Source organism: Rhinopithecus bieti, unplaced genomic scaffold (genome assembly GCF_001698545.2).
Source record: "Rhinopithecus bieti isolate Rb0 unplaced genomic scaffold, ASM169854v2 scaffold_5889, whole genome shotgun sequence".
NCBI lineage: Eukaryota > Metazoa > Chordata > Mammalia > Primates > Cercopithecidae > Rhinopithecus > Rhinopithecus bieti.
In genome coordinates, this window is record NW_016805277.1 from 2,162,203 (window position 1) to 2,184,679 (window position 22,477).

Sequence of the window (22,477 nt, forward strand, 5' to 3'; positions counted from 1 at the left end):
TTGACAATCTTTCTTTATTAGGAAACGAGGTACGGAATGCAACTGACCGTTATAGTCTAATTCAGTTCTTTTCATCAAAATGAGTTCATCTTTTAAAGCTCTTTTTTAAACAACAACAAACCTGCCTTTTCATTGTTTTAAGATTTGTTTTTTGTTTTTTGTTGTTTTTTTTTTTTTTTATAACAAATCTTTAATCTCTCTGCTTCAGCAGGAGCAGAGTCAGGACTGGAAATAATCTGTAATGGGAGACCTCTCCTCTAAATTAGCAAGACCTGCCAACCAACGCTCTCTCTCCTGATTGGCCTTACTCACTCTGCATTTCGCCCATTTCTCTCCTGTGGCAGTGGTGAGGGCTTCCACGGTGCACAAGTTGGGCTTGGTGAGTGAGCCATGGCATCTTGGCAGATCAGGCAACCAGGGTTGGAAAATCCTGTGCATTCTAACCCACCCACTGGTCTCTACATGCTGTTATTTGGGTTATATTTCTTGGCCAGGGCTGCCATTGAATTCCAAGAAATGCTTTAGGGCCTGCATTAAAAAAAAAAAAACAGAACAAAACAAAACAAAACAAACAAACAAACAAAAAACACCTTTTCACAAAGTGTTGAATCTTGCTTTGAGCTCTCCAGGAAGTCAGGGAGCGTGTGCCCCAGAAATGAGCAGGTGGGATGGGCACTGGCTCCATGGAAACAGTGACCCACAGCCTTCTGGGATAAGAATGCAGCCAAGAGTGGGGAGACCTGGGCCGGGGTCCGAGCGCAGTCAGAGCAGTTGGATGGTGCACAGAGCTGGTTCTCCCATGTACTGCAAGCCAGTGATTGCTCCTGCCCTGTTCTTCAGAGCTCCAGCTTCTCAACTCCATTCTCTGCCCCTCAATGGCTCTCTCACCCCATCAGTGCCTCAAAAACAGTACCTGGGACCCTAGTTTGACAGCTACTACTTATAATGGAGAAATGACTCCTGTGGAAAGGTGAATATAATTATCAGGGTGTGCGTTGAGGCTTTATTGGTTGCTTATAGAAGTTTCCGTGGGCTGATTGGAGTTTGGTGTGCAGAGATGACCCGGCATAGTCCCTGCCCTTATAGATGAGTCAGTTGAGAAGATGCCCTGATGTCCTGCAGACAGATGTCTACCTGGTGTACCTGCACCATGGCCAGCCACCTCGCAGGTGGGTTCGCAATATAGAGAGAGCATTTGTTCAGTGTAATTGATGTTGGAATCTGGGAGAACAACTCTCTGAATGTTCTGGTGGAGGCGAAGTTTCAGGATCTTTTCTCCAAAGCATGGCTGCCTCAGCAGAGGGTCCCCTTTGACTTTTAAGGGCATACTGTACCAGTGATGACGTTTTTGTTGCAAATAACAAACCTCAACCCAACTAGCTCAAACAAAAAGAGGACTTATGGCTTATGTAATTGGACAGTCCAGTGAGGGTGGAAAGTGAGGGGTGGCTTCAGATATACTTGATATGGAGTGTAAGAACCTGGCTTCTCCCTCCATTTTGCCCCTCTCTGGGGGCTCCCCTTCATGGTGAGTGCCAGCCTCCCCTCCTCACAACTCTGGGACCGGTGGAAGACAGATGGCCTCTAGTCCCGTGTATCCCACAAAAGTGCTAAAGCTCACTGGGATTGGACAGACTCAGGTCATGTGATTCATGCTCTTAATTAATGCTGTGTGCTGCTGGGTTTCCTGACAGTCACCAGCCATACCCCTGGTCAGGATATCCTGAAGTGAGAGTGAGAGGAAGGTGGATCCCAAATGGCAGTTGGGTCTGAATAAGAGACACAGAAGCAAGAAGGTAAAAGGAATTCCCTAAGTATGTTAACATCCACTTAATGGTTTCACGTCTGGGTGTCTATCACACCCTCCACCCCTAAAAGGATTCTGAGTGCCTCAAAAGCAGGCTAAGAATCAGCAAACATTTACCTAGCGTTTCAGGGAGAGGTGCTGTCTTCTGCCTTCAGAAGGAATCCAAGGCTAAAAGATGAAGCAGCTGACCCAACGTCACAGGAGCTTCTAACAGAGTGTGAGTTTGAACTCAGGTCCCTGATGACAAATAAAGGACACTTTTTTGTTGCTTCAAATCACAGCTGCCTCCAGCGACTGGGTTCTTTCACCTTGTTCTTTTGTCCTGTCTCCTAGGGTAGGTGCAGGAGATACCTGGGGAGGTGCACCAAGCATTCACTAGCCGCAACTTGAGAGGGGTTTTACCCCAAACATGAGATCCTGTCTTTAGCCCTTTAGCCAAAGTACATAGAGATGAAAAGCAAATGAACATCAAATGAAATCACCCAAAATAGAGAAAAAAGCGAATGAGCAAGCCCCTTCCCTGGCAGTGGCTTCAGTCCTTTCCTCGATGATGTTTGGCAGAAGCTTTTATTTTCTGTTTTTCATAAGAGATCGCCTTCTTTCTCGGGAAGGGGTTGGTGGAGGCTTGCTGGGCTGGCTGCTTCTAAATGGGCATGGGGTGGCAGACAGGAACACAGAATGGAGGATGGATCTCACCTATAAGCAGGGCTGCTGTTCATTAGCCATTTTTTGCAACCTGTGCCTCCCGGGTTCAAGTGATTCTCTTTCCTCAGCCTCCCGAGTAACTGGGATTATAGGCATGCACCACCATGCCCAGCTAAGTTTTGTAATTTTTGGTAGAGACAGGGTTTCACCAAGTTGGCCAGGCTGGTCTCGAACTCCTGACCTCTGGTGATCCACCTGCCTCAGCTTCCCAAAGTGTGGGATTACAGGCGTGAGCCACTGCGCTCCGCCAGGAGCCACTTTATAATAAGTAATTTCCTGTGTGTCCACACATTCAAAACAATTTAGAGGCAAAATGTTTAGTCCTTTACTATAAATTCTGTAGATTGGAAATGGAAACATTTTCACATTCAGCTTCTTATTTAATCTTCATAAACAACCTCTGAGATAGGCATTGCAATCTTATTTTCTAAATTTAAACAATGAGGACCTTTTGTACTCTGTAGGAAATTGATCAAAGAATTAAAATGGGCTTCACTGAGGTCATTCAGGAAGACACATTCTATGGGAATCTGACAATGTTTGTGTAATTCTGATTGAAATATTCATTTTCAAAAACGTGTATTCATTGTTCTACAGTCAGCATGTCTGCAGAGTCAGAGGTCCTGGGACCTCCCCCAACCTCCCATCTCGGGGAGCTGTGTCTTGCTGCTGCTACCAAAGGGGAGTGGAGAACCCCAAGTTCAGAAGAAATAGGCCTGTAAAAAAATTCACAGGTCTAGGCAATGAGTTGTGGGGGGTAAAAATATATTTCAGGCTGTTTGCCTTACTAGTTTTAGCAGTTATTTGCTCTTCCTTTTTGCTGGAAGCAACATTCCCATCCAGCTGGTTGGCTGCTTCATTTGAATTTTTATCATTTGTGTGAGCCCCTGCGTATTTGGACACAAAATGGGAGTCCTGTGGCTCCGAGGGGACGTTGATTTGATAGGGTCAGATCTAATCTCCTGCTCAGAAACTTCAGCCAAAAATAAAATGAGTTGAGGTTTTGGTTTTGTGTATGTGTTTATTTTTTAAAAACAGTAGGCCTGTAAAGCTGTGCTGGCATATTACTTTTTTCCCCTTTATACAGAATTTAAAATAATACCTTACATTCAGATAGTGTAACTGGTGTGCCTTTTGCTCTCAAAGAGCTTTCCCATTTGTCCTCTCATTTAATATGCTCAAGAAAGCCTGTGAGTTAGGAAAAGTGAAGATACGGTCATTGGTATTTGACAGAGGAGGAGACTGATGCTCAGAGATGGCAAGGGACTTGCCCTGGGTCACACAGCTAATTGAGGCAGAGTTGGAGATTATGGCATCCAGTTCTGTATTCCTCTCACCAGGCTTCCTCTGTAAATAGGAGTTTGTGACAGAAGTTTTCAAATTAAAACCCAATGGGAAAACACAGAATTTTCAGCCCTGTTTTGGTTCTTTTAAAAATAAATTATTGTAAAGATGACTTCTCTCATCTGTCAGTGTAATGATCCCATACCTGGGGTATTCAAAATATTCAAAATGTGTATGGAGGAAATGGTAAAAGTTAATCATTTTCACAGTACCTGTCTATGGTAAGGTTTAATTATCACTTGACATATTTCATGGTTTAAAATGATGACAGTTTAAAATAGAGCTAGAGAGAGCCAGAAAAATCCATTCATTATCATGTGTCAGGTGCTACATTGGAATAACCCCCAAATACAGATGGTCCCTAGACAGATGATTCCACAGCATTTTCTGATAGCTACAGATGTCCCTGCTACTGAAACCCAGGCTGAGAATACCATTCTGACCCTGCCGTCATCATGCAGAGGGTGCTTGGGTGAATCTAGCAGCGCGGTTTGATTCTCGTACCACATCGCAGATGCTAAACTCCCCCATGTTCTCTCCAATCCAAACCTCTCACTGGTCTTCTGCAGAATTTCGAATGAACAAGGTAATTCATTGCGAGTGTGCTTTGAATGAATGAATGAATGCTATTTAAACTACAAGGTGACAGACATTTCCATGTGCCTCTTAGGAAATTGCACGCCTTTCCAAGAAGACAAGGTTGAAAAGCAGCTTGTTGTTGTTGTTGAATAAGCTCAGCACTGTCTGTCTGTTTAGGAACAAATAAATAATTGTTTCTTGCCCATGAGAATTCTGGAAGTGGAGCTGTCCAGAGCTGACCCGTCTGTCCACATTTCAAATTTCACTTTGGAGAGTCCTGGGAGAGGGAGCAGATGAAGCCATTTCAGAAATGTAAATGCTGTTTGACATCTATTAGCTCAATGCTCATCCATTGCTGACAGCAGGATCCATTAGGATGCGAGTGTCATGGATCAGAGACATTTGGAATATAGCGAGAAACAGGCTACCCACAGCGGAGGCCCATGTAAATGACCTGAGAGAGCACTAGATGTGCCCACCACTGTGCTCCAGGCACCTCCCCACCCCATCTCCCCAAGCTCTCTGTCTGGATTTCCAAAAGGTCAACTGCGTAGCCTGTCTTCACAACTGCACTCCACCCACCAAGCAGCCTGCCTGAATGCTGGGCATGGTGGTGACCATTCCCTCCTTGCAAGGTTGGACTTGCTTCTCATCTCTTCCATTCATGGAATCATCCAAATGATCCAACTCCAGATCAAAGGCCCCACAGTTTGGACAGATGAGGTAGGCTTGAACAGGTACAGTGACGTGCCTGAGGTCCCGGGACTAGTGAGTAGCAGAGGAGGGATTTGGGGCTCTGAGCCAGTGCTCTTAATTCTCAGGGCTCTCTGGGTTGTTTTTCTTGCTTCCTTTCCTTGCTTCCCACCCTTGAGTCCAGGTTCTCCCTTCTCCATAGAGTGGCACAGTGTCCAACATATCCCAGAGACTTAGCCACCATACCCTAGTGATGGGGGTCCTGGCTAACTGAGTTTTCTAGTTAAGTTCTATGTTTTGACTTTCATTTAAATTATTCCTACATGTTTTGTTTTCCAGCCTTAGGGGATAGGAGATTATATGGGAGGGGGCACATGATGACAACTGTTGTTATTAAAGCTCCACCATATGCCATATGCTTTGCCGAGTTCACTTATTTTAACACTCACAATAGTTCAATGTGGCCAGATCATGTGATACTCTGTTTTAGAAATGAGAAGACACAGCTTTGAAAGGATTTGTGATTTGGTTTGCTGGGCGTGTTTCAGTAGTGACTTATTTACTGACCTCACCATACCTAAATATTTAGTCCTTTGTAGTGGGGTGTCCCTGTGTCTTGCTACTGTAGCTTTGCTAGGACCCTTGTCCTGAGGACTCTTAGCTCTAAGGCAAGTCTGCAAGGTCACTTCTAAATGGACAGTCCTTGAAAAGTTTAGGAAGAGCGGGCGCACCCATAGCTGTGCCTGATGGGAGGGGAACATGTGGAGGACAGAGGGAAACGGAGAAGAAACGTCTGAGGCAAGACACTGAGAAGCTGCTGCCATGCCTTGGTAAAGAGGTGAAGATGCTGGTCCAGTCTGTTAGTCTTGGACAAACCTAGGCTTCCTCTCTCTTGATACAGACTGTGGGTTCCAGGTACCACGGGACTCACCCGCTCTCCCTCGCCCCCTGGAGGTCAGAGGGAGAGTTATGTTTTGCAGGCCCAGAGATCTAACGGCAAGAGACTAGCCACTGCCGTTGGAGCACAGGGAACGGCAGGACCAGGAGACTTTACCCGGAGGTTGCTTGCCCTGAACCCTACAGTTGAGAATTCTGTGGCTCTTCTACCATGTGCAAGTGTCCAGAAAAGACTTTTGCACACATGTATCTCTCCTATCTGCTGCTAATTCCTAGAACACCCACTGTTAGGGCTTCATCCCCTGTTTCCTTATGAATACCCACAAAATCACGTTGGGTCCTGAAGGAATAGCAGAACTTTCATTGAGCCACATCATCTCCTACCTGGAAACTCACCAAGCCTGTCTGCCTCTTCATAAGAAAACCTAAGACAGGTTTCTCCTAAGACCCTTGAGCCTGATTTCTGGTCCATATTTGTTTCATATGACAGGTCTCAAACTGGTGGCCCGTGGGCCAGATTCAGCCTGCAGCCATGTTTTGATTTATGCTCTCTTGGCCTGCAGATGTTTTTTGTAAACATAAAAATATTTCAATATGAATGAGATGAGTTGCCATAGTTTAAAAATAAGGGCATTTTACCAACAGATTCAAATATCCAAATATACAGATGATCTTGGAAAGTAAAATGCTTTGATAACACTGGGCCCACATGACCTCATGGCAGCAACAGGCTTGGGTGAGAGCAGCCGTGTCTTTGAAGGGTATACATGCTCTCCTGCTTTTCCACAGTCCTCACTACTCCCTAGTGCATTCCTCATAGTGAGACTAAGTGTTAGATACAGTTCTGTAGAATAAATATAACCAAATAGAAGTTCCAGAAGACCCATATTCCTTAAATTACTTGTGTGGTCTCCATAGACATTTGAGTTTTCAATCCCTGTTTTGTACTAATATTAGACATTTGAGTTTTCAATCCCTGTTTTGTACTAAGGTATAGAACTTGTTAATTATAGACCAGTAGAGTCAGATGTCAGTAAGGAGATGGGGGAGAGAGGAAAGTGGAGGGTAGGAGAGAAGTTGGGGAAATTTGGAGCAAAAGCTGGAGCAACCCTTTACCTCCTCAGCCCTCCTTGAATGTCTCTAATGATGCTGGTGTCTAGAAGTGGGTCCTTGGTTTAGGCAATTAAATCTTCTATCATTCTATCTTATTTTTTGATATTTGTGCCTTAATCTATACATATTCCCTCTAGGCAATAAATTTACAAGCAAGCTTCGAGCTTGGTAATTAATATTTGTGCCTCTCTATGTAAGTTATGTCTTTAAAATGAGGCAATTGCTTTAAGCATTTAAGACATTCCACGTATATTGCAGAGTAATTACTTTCCAAAGATATTTCCAGCTGATATTTTGTTACATCTAAATATACATTTACAGTACTCAGTAGACCAGAATAGCTCTAATTTATATATTTAGTCCACTGGGTTAGAAAAAGAGACATTTTAAAAGTATGTTTTTAATCAGTGTTTATCCCAAAGATACTGTTGGCTCCTCCAGAATCAGTCATACGATTTTATAAAAAATAATAAATGTGGTGTGTTCTCTGAGCTGATTTAGACTTTAATGAGAGATGACATCTCAGCTGAGCGTGAGCATGGCTAACTTTTAATCTGGGCTCCGAAGTGTCCTAGAGCTTGGAGAAACTTATTAACTCCCTTGGTGTCATTTTCCTAATGTGCAAAATTCAGATGATAAACAGTTACTGCCCTTGTGCAGTGAGAATTAATGCTTGCTGAGTCGCAGTATTGTTTTGATAAAATAGTCTTAATTGTTTGCTTTGTACATTTTCTGCTTTATTATTTTTATTATTTCTCTTGCCTCTGTAATTGGTAGTTATTGGGTTCCCATTATTTCTTTATTAGTCATTTTGTAAAAGCTATCTTGTGTTTTATCCTCTCTCCCACACTTGCTGTTCCCCAAGTATCGTAAACAGAGGCAAGACTCAGGCAAACAAAGCTGATGGTTGCTTTGGGTGGCTTGCCCGTTGTCTTTAGGATGGTTCATTCCCAATTGCTTAACTGCTGTGAAAGAACTTATATGAATCCCAAGAGGTTTATTAGAAACATGTTCTAAGTAATAGTAAGAAAATTGGATTAACAGGGTCTGCATGGAAACTCTAACCTCCCTCCCTAAAGGAGGAGAGGAGCAAGATGAGTCCTTCTAGCTTGGGGCAGGCGTCGTAAGTGTACAATGACCATATAATATGGCATGCTATGTCAAAGGACAAGAAAATCATCACTTACACAGTGAGAAGAGCCAAACTCCATTCTACCTAAGTTGGCTTTCTATAACATTTCCAGCCACCATTACGTTGGGACTTTATCCTACCCTTATTACTCACATGATCTCATTGAGTTGAGAGTTGTCTCCTTCTGTGTTCTCTAATTATTCAGTGCAGTTTTTCAAAATTATACAGCCAGACATTCTGAGTATGATCCAACGTACTGGTTATATTACTTTGAACAAGTTATTTAAACTTCTGTGCTTTGGTTTTCTCACATCTAAAATAGTGGTGATAATTCTATCTACCTTCTATGGCAGTTGTGTGGATTAAATGCATATTCAAAAGCTTAGCATAGCACTGACCCACCTTCTGAGTAGGCCCTGTATTAGCCATCATTGTTAGCTATTATTCACCCACAGTTGGAGCTGGGGTTGCCTGGGGTTGTGACTTCTGATTCTAAGTGGGCCTATAGTACAGGGGACTAGGATGTCTTTGGTGAATACTTACTGAAATGCATTGGGTTAGAAAGCCTTGGATTTAACTGGACCAACTTGTTTTCTTTCCTCAAAACTGAGTGATCACATTTATCCACCATTTCAGGAAGAGTAGGTACTAATAAAAAGAAAATTTTAGAACTATTTATGCAGCTTGTTGTTTCTGGCTGTATGGGAGGCTAGATAACTTAGCTGACTCTCCCACTTAAAACAATTTTAAATAATGGATAAAACTTTTAAACAATCTTTTAAATACCTCAGTGAGAAAGCAGGAACTAAAGAATTCTTAAGAGGCCAAAACTCAGAGAAAGTTCGGTTCTGAAGCAGACTTTTGCTTTGAGAGTATTTGCCCAATGCAGGTGATCTTGAGCTCTGATTTTTATGATCTCAAGAGATATGGGGACAGGAGTCAAGCCTAGGGCAGATCAGCCTGTTAGAAAACCTCCTCTATGTAAAAACTGAGACCCCAACAGACCCCAGTAGGCTACCTCTCTAGTGTAAGGGTGAAATAAAAATAAACATGCCCTATCTTCTCTCAAGGATGCGTGAAGAAAATTGCCTGCCTTAAACCTTGATGCTAAGTGGGAGTCAAAATGTTTCCTCTGAGAACAGGAACCACAAGCTAAGCTTTCAGTAGAATTCATATAATAGACTAGTCCGAGAAAGCCTCAGCCAAGATTTGAGCTTAAAACAGTCCTGGCTGGTAGTGTTCCTAGGTACATGGCAGAGCAAACACAAATCCTGTGTAAAAGAACTCTTCTTCAATATAGGCCTCAAATAATATTGACAGTTTTCTATCCAAGGAATATGGACTCCCAGTTAAAATTTTAAAAAATGAAAGGGTGCAAAACACCAAAAGAAGAGCCAGCAGAAATGGAACTATAAAGACCAGATAATAGAATTAACATTTAAAAAACTATGCGTGCTATGTTATAAGCAATAAAAAGGGAGCTGAAAATATAAACAAATAATAAATCTATATAAACTATCTTGATTATTTGAAAAATAACCAATTCAAATTTCTAGAAATAAAACATGTAATTGAAATTTTAAAAATCAAAGGATAGACTTCAGAACAAACAAGGCATAACTGAAGAGAACTGGAAGATACATCTGAAAATGTAACCAGAATGCAAGGAGGAGACAAAGCTATCAAGGTTAGGAGGCAAGTAGACTAGGATGAGGAGGACTCAAGCATTTGTAATTGGGGTTAAAGAGAGAAAACAGGAAGAGTAATATTGGAAGGGATAATGCTTGAAAAAAGTTTACAAAACCAAAGGAAGACAGCTATCCTTAGATATAGGAAGCCCAGTAAATCCCAAATAGGATACATAAAAAGAAACGTAAGGCTATCAACAACATAAACTTGTAGAATACTAAGGACAAAATGACAAACCTCAAAGTAGCTAGAAAGAAAAAACAGATTACTTATGAGAGACTTACAGTTTATTTCCCAGTAGAAATCAGAAAGCATTGGAATATCTTTAATATGCTGAGAGAAAACACTGGCCAATCTAGAATTTTAGACCTATTAACCATGTTCCACAACACTCTTACTCTGTTATCTGTTTTTTCCCTTCTTTTTTCCCCCTTCAAGCTTCAATCTACCTTTGAGTTAATTAACATTTTCTTCAGAGTTTCTTTTGATGTTAATTCTAGCCAGTGAATTCTTAAAATTCAATATTGTATTTTACAGTTCTAGAGTGTCCTCTTGATTCTCTCTTATGGGTTCCAGTTCTCTGTTGAGTTACTCTTTCTTTTCTTTGCCACACTGATGATAGTAATTTTGAAGTCCTCTGTCTGCTAATGCCCATAGTGTTAGCATCTCTAGGTCTACCTCAATTGATGATTTTATCTCATGATTACAGGTTACCATTTTTTGCTGTGCATGTTTAGACTTTGTTAGGGGATTTTTTTTGGTTTCTCCCTCAGTTGTAGTGTATAGGCCTTATTCCTAGGATATGATTCTTACCCATAGGACAAAGCCTTTTTGTGTAGTCTGATATCAACTAGTATGCTGCAATTCATTTCTGTCACTAACCACCTGGAGTTAGCAGACCCCCTAAGTTAAGGATTCAGTCCTCTATAAGACTGCTCTCACTTTAAAGGCTAACCATAGGTTCAGGGTTCCCCCAAGCCAGCTGCATTTCTGACCTACTGACTATAAATTCCTGACTATAAATACTGACTATAAATCCTTTCCATGACACCCTTAGGTTTGATAATTCATAGAGTGACTCACAGAACTCAGAAAAGTTCTATATTTTTGATTACCATTTTATTATAAATGATACAGATGAAGCCAAATGAAGAAATACATAGGGCAAGGTCTGGGAGGGTCCTAAATGCAGAGCTTCCATGCCCACTCCCCATGAAATTAGGCTACATTGTTCTCCTGGCACATCAGTGTGTTCACCAACCAGGAAGCTTTGCTGAGCTTGGGTGTCCAGGGTTTTTATTGGGATTTTATTTTGTAGGTATTATCGCTTTAATGATTGGCCATGTAACTTTAATGATTGGCCATGTAATCCAGTTTCGCCTCTTGTCTTGGTTAATTTTCTGCTGCTATAAAGTAATACCTGAGACTGGTTAATTTATTTTTTTTAAAAAAGGGGTTTATTTTGGGTCATGATTCTAGAGGCTCAGGTTGCCAAATCTGATCGTCTTCTGGTGAGGGCCTCATGCTTCATCATAACACGAGGGTAAGCTGAGTGCATACCAAAAGGGCAAATGCAAGGGCAGCCTCACTTTATAGCTACTTGCTTTTGTGGTAATTAATCCAGTCCAATGAAGGGGAGGACTCCCACATTCATAAGAATTAACTCAGTCCTGTGAGAGCAGCATTAATCCCTCTTAACAACCCATTCACCTCTTAAAGCCTCCGTCTCCCAACACCACCACACTGGGGACCAAATTTCTAACACATGAATTCTGGAGGACACACTCAAACTATAGCATTTCACACCTGCCCCCAGAATTAATGTTCTTCTCACAATGTGAAATACAGTTTTTCCATTCTAATAGTCCCAAAGGTCTTAACTTATTCCAGCACCAACTCAAAAGTCCCCAATCTTACCTGTGAGCAGCCTGTGGAATCAAAATAAGTTATCTACTTCCAAGATACAATGAATGGACAGGTATAGGATAGACATTTCCATTCTGGGAGAGGAGAGAGAGAGAGAGGCAGGCAAGAAGAAAGGAGTATTAGGCCCCAAGTAAGTCCAAAGCCCTACAGGGAAAACAACATTAAGTTTTGAGGCTCCGGAATAATCTTCTTTGACTCCATGTCTCACACTTCAGGTCTCCCAGAATGGTGTTGCATGCTTATAGCTCCATGATTCTGAAGTCTCCATGGTGATCCCATTCTCATGACTCTACTAGGCCTTGCTTAATGGGGGCTCTCTGCAGTGGCTCAATCCTTGTGACAAGTCTCTGCCTGGGCCCCCAGGGTGTTCACAATATCCTTTGAAATCTGGGGAGAGGAAGCCATGCCCCGTATCTCTTGTATTCTTCATGCCTGCAGAATTGATGCCACATGGATGCCACCAAGGTCAACTTGTACTTTCTAGAGCAGTGGCTCCAGCTATACCTGGAGCCGTGGCTGGGTTGGCAGAGGAATGCTACGCTGGAATGTGGGGAACAGAGACCTCAGGGGGCCCTGGGAAGCAAGCCTGTGGAGGGTGTCCTAGGCTCATTTCCTGAAACCATTCTGTGCTCCTGTGCCTATGGGTGTGTGATAGAAGGAGGAGCCTTAAAGGTCTCTGAAATACCTTCAAGATCTGTCTTCCATTGTCTTGCTTATCCCTTTTGTCTTTACCAATCTCCTTAGCAAAAGGTTGCTGGACCACTTTTTGTGGAAACATCTTTGGTTTCCTCTCCTGAACACACTTTTTCACTCCTTTTTTTTTTTGAGACAGTCTTGCTCTGTCAGCCAGGCTGGAGTACAGTGGCATGATCTTGGCTCACTGCAACCTCCATCTCCCAGGCTCAAGCAATTCTCCTGCCTGAGCCTTTCAAGTAGCTGGGATTACAGGCATGTGCCACCACACCTGGCTAATTTTTGTATTTTTAGTAGAGACGAGGTTTCACCTTGTTGGCTGGGGTGGTCTTGAACTCCTGACCTCAGGTAATCCACCCACGTTGGCCTCCCAAAGTGCTGGGATTACAGGTATGAGCCACCACGCTCAGCCACTTTTTCACTCTTTACATGGCGAGGCTGAGAATTTTCTAAGTCTTTCTACTTTGCTACCCTTTTGATTATGAATTTCATCTGTAAGTCATTTTTTCCTCTCTCACTACTTAATGAAAGTGGTTAAAAGTAGCCATATAATAGCCTGAATACTTTGCTGCCACTTAGATATTTCTTCCACCATATATTCTAATTCATTGCTCTTCAGTTCTGTAATCCATAGAGCCCTATGGCATGAACACAATGTAGCCAAGTTTTTTACAGCTTTATAGTAAGGATGGTCTTTACTCTAGTTTCCAAGACCTTGTTCTTCAGTTCCATTTGAGACTTTGTCAGAATGGCCTTTACTGTCCACATTTCTGTCAACATTGTGGTCATGACCATTTAGATAATCTCTGAGAAATTCTAGACTATCCCTAGTCTTCTCTTCTGCACCTTCACCAGAGCCCTAAATCCTCCATTCATGGCAATATAGGCTTTTTCTAGCATTCATTTCAAAATTGTTCCAGCCTCTATCCATTGTCTAGTTCCAAAGCTGCTTCAACATTTTCAGGTATTTGTATAGTAGTAGCCCCACGTTTTGTGTCAATTTTCTCTTAGTCCATTTTCTGTTTCTGTAACTAAATACCTGATACTGGGTAAAGTGTAAAGAAGAGAGGTTTGTTTTGGCTCACAATTCTGGAGGTTGAGAAGTCCAAGATCAGGCAGCCACATCTGGTTGACTTCTGGTGAGGGCTTCATGCTGCATCATGCCATAATACAGCAGGGAAGTGGGTGAGTGTGTAAAGGGGAAAACTCAGGGAGAAACCTTGCTTTATAATAACACACTCTTGTAACTAATTCAGTCCTGTGAGAGCAAGGGCTCACTCACTTCCTCGAGAATTAATCCAGTCCTGTGAGAGTGGCATGAATCCCCCTTAGTGACCTAATCGCCTCTTAAAGACTCTACTTCCTAACACTGCCACAACAGGGACTAAATCTCACACTGGAATCTTGAGGAGCACTCTCAAACCATATATCGTACCTCTTTTTGTCCAGAAGTCAGGCTAGCTCTAAGCCCTAACCTCTGCTCACATGGTTGATATTTCTGGTGACCAGCGCCTGTTCTGAGCCATCTCATAATGTAAACTCAGGTATGATATAAGGGGCTCATAAATAAAAAAGACATTCCTATTACTCCAAGGATTTTCTCCCTTTCAGCAACCAGAGACAAATACCAGTCAAATTCTTTATTATACCACTGAGTCTCCACTGCCCAAAAGCTCAGGGTATTTACCAAGGTCTCTATACTTTGACTGGGCCAGAATTTCACCTACTCGGTGCTATACAACCTGTAAAATCTGTTGAGCTCTTAACTTCCCAAAGATTTCCAGGCCCCTGAAACCTTGCTGCTGTTCATGCAACTTAGGATTTAGTCCAGGACCAAAGAGAAACCCTATTCAGGCTTTTGGGGCTCCTTTTCTGTAACTTGCTCTTATCCTGAGCTCAGGTCCAGCCTCAGAAATCTCAGACTTTGACATCTGTTTCTTCTGCCTAGTAAGACGGCTGCTCTCTACTTGAGCTCCATTTCCCTGTGACAAGGTTTGGGCCATGAACCCATTAAAAACTACCCTCAGGTAGAAAACTGGGATGAGTGTGGTGCTCATCTCCTGTGTTTTCTTTCTTTCAAGAATAGCAGCACATGCTGCCTGCCTCCAGGGCCCAGAAACAATTGTTTTACAGTTCTTGTCCCGCTGTATAGTGATTTTTAAGTCAAATAACAGCTATTATTTTTGAAGCCAGAACCTTAAGTTGCCAATGTTTCCTCAGTATAGAACTTTATACCATCAAATATCTTTGAATAAAATTTTAAAATGGAGACATTTCTGAAAAAAAAATAAAAGATTTTAACACACTTTCATTTGAGTCAATTTTAATGGATGTTTTTAAACAGGAAGAATGGAAAGTCTAAGATATGAGAAGCAATAATGAGTAAAGAAAGTGGCAATGTTTGGGTTAATATTTGGGAATTAATTTAATTTTAATTAATTAAAATAATGAGTAAAGAAAGTGGCAATGTTTGGGTTAATATTTGGAAATTAATTTAATTTTAATTAATTAATTAAAAGTGGGAATATTTGTGTTAATCTAAGTATTAATTGCATGAAATAATGTCTCATAACTTTAAAAGCTTGGCAGAAAATAAGTGAAAATATAGCAGATCAGTCAAAAAAAGGACAACTTCGAATTTCTGTACCGAAATCCTTGTATGGTTGAGAAAAAGAAAAAAGATACCTATAAACCTAATTTTGATAAGTATAGAGGGTGAAAATGTCTAAGGAAACCACTAACAAAGCATAACTTTCAAGTTTAGTAGTAGACAATAAATGAAGTGAGAAAATATTCAAAAATCCGGGAAGAATTCAAGGGAGAAAATGAAAAATAGAAAAGGCAGAAAAAATAGAAAACACAAAATATTAGCTTTAAATTCAAGTATATTCGTAATTACAATAAATGTAAGCAAACCAAATCTTCCAATTGAGAGATGATAGTTACCGGAATAGAAAAAAAGGCCCAGCTGTTTGACAAACAAGCATATCTAAAATACAAGGACAAAGACTGAAAATAAAAGATGAAAAACAATATTCCAGAAAAATAGCAAAAAGAGCCTGGTACAGGTGTAATAAAGTGAAACACAATATTATAAAGGCATAAAGCTTAACTAGAGAGTAAGAGGACCACTGAGTAATAATAGATTAAATTCACGAGGAAGATAATAACTATTCCAAGTATGTATTTACCAAGTAAGATCAGATTAACATCTGTAAAGTAAAAATTGACATACTTATAAGGAAAAATAGACAAGCTCATGATCACAATGGGAGCTATTACACAATCTTAAATAACTCCATTAGAAGAGAAGAAAGAGGCTAGGCATGGTGGCTCATGCCTATAATCCCAACTCTTTGGGAGGCTGAGGTGGGTTGATTGCTTGAGGCCGGGAGTTGGAGAGAAACCTGAGCAACACAGTGGGACCCTGTCTCTACAAAAAGATAAAAAAATTAACCAGGCATGATAGCACACACCTGTAGTCCCAGCTACTCAGGAGGCTGAGGTGGGAGGATCACTTGAGCCAAGGAGTTTGAAGCTGTAGTGAGCTCTGATGGCACCACTGCACTCCAACCTGGTGGCAGAGCAAGACTCTGTTTCTTTGACAAAAAAAAAAAAAAAAAAAAAAAAAAAAAAAAAAAAAAAAAAAAAAAAAAAAAAAAAAAAAAAAAAAAAAAAAAAAAAAAAAAAAAAAAAAAAAAAAAAAAAAGAGAGAGAGAAAGAAAGAAAGAGAAAAGAATACAAGACAAGACAGGACCAAAGTTGATGAGTTAAACATCTCCACCTCACAGTGTTGGGAAAAGAGTAGCAGAGTAAACCCAAATAAAGTTGAAGGAAGGAAGTAACAAAGAATAATAATAAAAAGGAATGGATAAAATTGAAAAAAAAACAAAAAAAGTACAACAGAAAGGTTCAGCAAAGCCAAAGGCTGATTTTTGAAAGAACCAATAAAATGAACAAAACTCTGTCAAGAGTAATAAAGGAAAGAGGAGAGAGGGAGGAGGAGGGAATAAATATATCAGAGGGAAAATATATGAGAAATGAAAAGAGGATGTAATAATTAAAGCGCAGAAATCAAAACAATAATAGAATCTTATTTCACCAATATATTTGAAAGCTCTGCTGGTCAAATTTCCTGAAAAAAATCTTTGCCCAAACTCATTTCAGTAGAAATAAAAAATCTAATCAGTCATAGAATCATTCAAGAAATAGCATCAGATTTCCAACTGGAAATCTTCCCACAAAGAATGTATCAGATCCAGATATTTTACCAGTGGGTACTAACAAATTTTCAAAGAACAACAATTTTCATCTCATATGGGCTATTCCAGAATCCAGAAAAAGTGGGTATATTGATGAGAATAACATACAAAAGTCCTAAGCAAAAATTAGCAAACTGTATTTAGCAGTCTATTAATAAAATATAAGGAACCATAACAATTTGGATTTATCTCAAACTATATTTGTTGGCCACTAGAAGTCTCTTGATGTATTTCACCACAGAACAGTTTTAAGTAGGTAAGTCATATAATCATCTCAATAGATGTAAGAAAAGTATTTTTAAAATCTAATATCCATTCATTTATTATAGAAAAAATTCTTACACAAGGAAAACCAAATAGAAGGGAACTTCTTTAACTTCAAACACCATTTTTTAAACCCAGTAGCAAATAATAAATGTATTTCATATATAATGTGAGCAAGATTTTTCACTGTTAGGAAAGGGTTTTACAGATATGGAAAGTGGGAAGTCTAGAATGGTACATTTGTTTTCAGATGGGAGTTGGAAGTATCAGTTAAGTATCACTTAAGTGTGTGTGTGTGTGTGTGTCTGTGTAACATTCTCTAGCTCTGTGTGCTGAGAAGGCACAGAATCAGTGATACTTCAGTAGCAATGTACACCCCTAGCAGCCAGGTTCTCCACTGAAGGGAACTAAGCTTCCTTGGAGAAGTGGGGAAATGGAGCAGAAAAAGTATACAATGAATCTGGATGGTTGTTTTGTGTCAGAAAACTAAAGCAGCACTCAAAGCATCATGGGGACTTATTAAACGACATAATAGTCAACTTAAAGGAATCATGCTGGCCACATCTGGACAATTTGAGCTTTAAAAAGGAAAAAACATGTTAATGGATTTGTGGCATATTGTATGTTTCAAAGCTAGCCACAACAGTATCTTCCATTTAACATATTCTTCTTACAATGTGTCTTTGACCCTCCTCTTGTTGAGAGGCAGGGTCTATGTCCCTTCCTCTTGAACCTGGGGACTTTTGTGGAAGTGATGCTGTAGGACTTCAAGGCCAAATCATAGAAGATAGGTAGCTTCCACCATGTTGGCTGGAACACTCTTGCTGGAGCCTGAGCCACCATGTCAACTGTCTTCTGTCCTGAGGTTCCTGTGCAAACTAGTCCATGTGGAAGAACCACGTGGAGACAGCCTGAAAAGAGAAGAATGCCACATCAGCCCCCAAACAGCTTCAGCCACCATCTGACAACAACTATGTGAGAGGCTCCTGAGCCAAATCCACCTGGCTGAACCCTCCCTAGATATCTGACCTATAGAAATATTGAGAAATAATGCAATACTTGTTGTTGTTTTAAGTCACTATGTTTTGTGGCAATTCTTTGCATAGCGATAGATAATCATAATAGATTAGGGACAAAAATATGAGATGGCACCATGACAAAACCTCAAAACACCTGACTTTGGTTTTGGACCTTGGTTTTGGTGGCAGGAGGCCTTGAGACTGCTGGTGAAAGCTTACAGGGGCTGTGTAAGCAGGCTGGCCTCCTGAGGAGGCTCTCAGTGGGCACTTAAAGTCAAGGGAGGAAAATGTTCCAAGAAGTTGGATGGAAGAACTCTGGATTTGGGATAGTGGGTTGTTTAGTAATATTGTCACCTCTGGTAATGCAAAAAGATAGGAAATATGCTAAATAAACTTGAGGGTTCCACTAAAGAGGTTATTAGACAATTTTGAAAGTACCACTAGATTCGTTGTTTTTTTGTTTGTTTTGTTTTGTTTTTTTGCTTATGTTAAACCATGGGAGGGAGAGGTGAACTGGAGAACAAACTGTTAAATATAAAGGAGCCAAGACTCATCAGGCTTGAAAGTCAAACTTGTTCTTATTCCCAGCCTCTCAAAAGTGGAGGAAAGTTGTCAAATTAAGAAAAGATTTCAGGGCAAAAAGAAAATCCATGAGGGGTACCTGTAAGGTTCTTTGTTAAAACCCCAGAAATATTCAAGGTATCATAGACCCTTCCATCTAGGAAAAAAAGAACGACTTCTACAGATCTTAAGGTGTGCCTTGCTGCTGAACAATAGGGCTTCTAGCATCTTAAGAGCATTGTCCCATAGGGAGCCCAGGAAACAGTAGGGTTTGTCTCAAAGAGATTTACAAGTTTGGCTTTTCTTGGAAAGAGTATGTATTAGGGTTCTTTGCAGAAACAGAACCAATAGAGAGAGAGAGGAGAGAATGTGTGTGTGTGTGTGTGTGTGTGTGTGTGTGTGTGTGTGTGTGTGTGTGTGTTTAAAAATGTGTTTATTTTAAGGAATTGTCTCTTGCAATTGTGGAGGCTTGGCAAATCCAGAATCTGATGGGGTAAGCTGGCAGGCTGGAGACCCAGGGAAGGGTTGCAGTTTTAATCGAAAGGCCATGTCTGCTAGCAGAATTCCTTCTTGCTTGCGGGAGGTCAATTTTTTTTCTATTAAGGCCTTCAACTGATTGGATGAGACCCATCCACACTATGGAAGATAATCTGCTTTACTCAAAGTGTCGCTATTAAAATGTTTACCTCATCAAAGAAAAAAATAAAAAACCTTCACAGAAACATCCAGTAAAATGTTTGATGAAATATTTGGGCTCTATGACCCAGCCAAGATGAAACACTAATCACCACAAAATACACTGTAAACTGATACACTAAAAGAATGCAAGTTTGTTTTTTCAAATATTTTACAAGCTTAAATCGTAAGTGACAGAGACAGTGCAAAATGAAGAGTTCCCTGAATGTCCTAACTTCTACAAGCAGGAAACAGGCTGAGAAAACTACTTAACATGGGTTACTTTGCATGGAAAGGAAGAAAGACTCAGAAGGGTGGAGCCAAGAGCCCTAGAGAATTATTCCTGGAGTCGACCTGAGTTCTAATCAAGGGACTAGAAACAAGTACTGGCTAAATTGCAGAACTGCTATGGATCAGCACCTGATGTGGGCCTCACATTTTCTCCCTTTCTAAATGACAATATCTGTAGAAGTTGTGCTGTACCGCCCCACTGTCATGCATGGACCTATGGGGTGAGTGTTTACAGGTCTTCAGATTCAGAGGAACGGTGCGCGAGAGCGGAATCCTAGGAACCTCACCTTAGGAGTCTTGTCTGAACCAGGACCTGATTTAGATAACAGATAACCTGATTTTGATCCTGGATTTTGTGCTGCTGCACTAATAGATTTGGGGATATTAGAGAGAGGATTATTGCACATGGGAGGGATGTGAATTGTGGCCAGAGGGTGGATCATAGCAGATTGATTTTCCAAAGATGGCAGCAACAGTATCTCTCATCATGCATATCCTTATAACATGAATCTGACCTTTCTTCCATGTAGAGATGGGATCTATTTCCCCCGTCTTGAATCTGGGCAAGTTGTAACTGTGGCAGATGTGATTCTGTATAACTTCTAAAGCTTTGTCATACAAATGACAAATCATCACCTTGCTGGCTAGATTATTCACAGTGGAGCCCTGAACCACCATATAAACAGTGCGCCGTGAGGTTACCATCTTGTGAAAGGAGCCCAAGTGAGCCAACAGGTAGAGACCAAGTGGAGATGCTCTGAGGCTACACGAAGAGAAGGAGAGATGCTCAACAAGCCCCCAGCTGGCTAGCCCCCAACTCTCCCAGCTCTGGCCGTGGTCTGACTCTAACCACATGAGGGACCCCGAGCCAGAATCACTTAGCTGAGTCCATCCCAAATTCCCAACCCACAGAAACCGTGAAAGATAATAAAATAAGTGTTGTGTCAAACCCCCAGGCTTTTGAATGGTTACACAACAAAACACTACTGGAAAATAATTGCAACACACTGAATAAAATAGGAATGCATGAGTCCCTACATACATAAATGAATAAATAAGCAGATGGATGTAAAGGAAAGCTCTTCCTGGTGGAATGCCAGATAAGAAATATAGAAGGAAAGATGAAGTTAAAAAAAAGTCTCAGTGGATACGGAAAACCAACAGTCAAAATTTGATGAGGAACAGATTATTTACATATTCTGCAAGTGTTTCTCCGCACATTACTTTTTAATTACAAAAGGACAAAGAGTAGCTCTACTTTAGGGACACCTGATGGATATAACCTTAACCAAGCAATTAAAGCTGGCATCACCAATATTGGGATGAACCAACATCATATGCCTCTTGATGTGATATGCTAAGAAGGACAAAGTGTCAGTTCTTTGGTATTCCCGTGAAAAATTTATAACTTGAATCTTAGGAGGAAACATCAAACAAATCCATGTTGAGGGACATTCTACAAAATAACTTGCCTGTACCCTTCAAAAATATTAAGGTCAAGAGAAAGAAAGGCTGAGGAACTGTTCCAGATAAAATGAGACTAGGGAGACATAACAACTAAATGCAATCTGTGATCCTGGGTTGGAACCCGGACTAGGAAAAAAAATTAGATATAAAGACATTATTGGGATAATTGACACAAATTGAATATGGACTGTGGATTAGGTAAAGCATCATAGCAATGCTGATTTCTACAATTATACTGTAGGAGGCTGTGTTGACCTCAGGAAATATATGCTTTAGGATTAAAGGCACATGGGGCTTTAGCTTGTTCTCAAATGGTTCCCCCCAAAATACATATATGTACTGTGTATATATATGTATACATATATACATGTATGCCTATATATTTATATATGTATGTGTATATATATAGATACACACACTATATTTGTGTGTGTATGGAATTTGAATAAATAGAGATAAATATAGACTAATATAGACTGAAAATTGAGGTTTATTTCTGACTAGTCAGTTTGAGTAATTTTTCTTTCCTTCATTATTATCTGTATTTTCATATTATCTGTATGTGTGTGTATGTGTCTCTGTGTGTGTATATATATGAATGATATATATATGATATATATATATGAATGATATATATATGATATATATATATATGAATGAGAGAGAGAGAGAAATGATAAGCAAATGGGACAAAATGCTAAATCTGAGATAAAGTATAGGCGATCCTTATATTATTCTTGCTATTTTTCTGTGAGTTTGAAATGATATCAAAATAAACATGAGCAGGATGAGAGTATCTGCTATCTCACTTCTATTTAATATTGCACTGGAGGTCCTAGCTAGTGCAGTAAGGCAAGAGAAAGAAATAAACAATATGAAAATTAGAAAGAGAGAAACAAAACTGTGATTATTCACAAATGATATGGTTGTGTAGAAAAGCCAAATGCTCTGTGAATACATTATTAGGATAACTAATATCTTTTAATAAGGTTGTTAAATACAAAATCAACATGCAAAATGTAATTGCTTATCCATATAACAGTAAAAAAGAGAAAATGTAATTTAAAATTGATACCATTACTGGCATCAAAAATATAAAGCTCCAAGAATGAATATAACTAAAATGCATAAAGTCCTCATGGAGAAAAAATTATGAAACTTTGTTGAAGGGCCTAATTAATTAATAAGAAGATCAGTATTGTAAAGGAGTTTATTCTCCCCCAAAATGAACAGTATATTAACTTATTATTAAAAGTATGTGAATGAGTGTGTGTAATTTGACAAGCGGGTTCTATAGTTTATGTGGAAACCAAAGGACCAGAAATAATTGGGCTAATTGGGCCATCCTAAAGAAATAGCA

The 22,477-nt window shown here is 40.2% G+C and overlaps 1 protein-coding gene and 1 long non-coding RNA gene across 3 annotated transcripts in view; one reads left to right on the plus strand and one right to left on the minus strand.

Annotated features, from left to right (window-relative positions):
• Positions 1-12,080, minus strand: part of LOC108529569 (uncharacterized) — a 34,117-nt gene extending 22,037 nt beyond the window's left edge. Inside the window, exon 1 of the long non-coding RNA XR_001885575.1 lies at positions 11,877-12,080. This is a non-coding gene — a long non-coding RNA (uncharacterized LOC108529569). The remainder of the gene's footprint in view (positions 1-11,876) is intronic.
• The window catches only part of FSTL4 (follistatin like 4), a 417,177-nt gene that overhangs the window by 49,473 nt on the left and 345,227 nt on the right, over positions 1-22,477 (plus strand). The gene's annotated exons all lie outside the window — the stretch shown is intronic.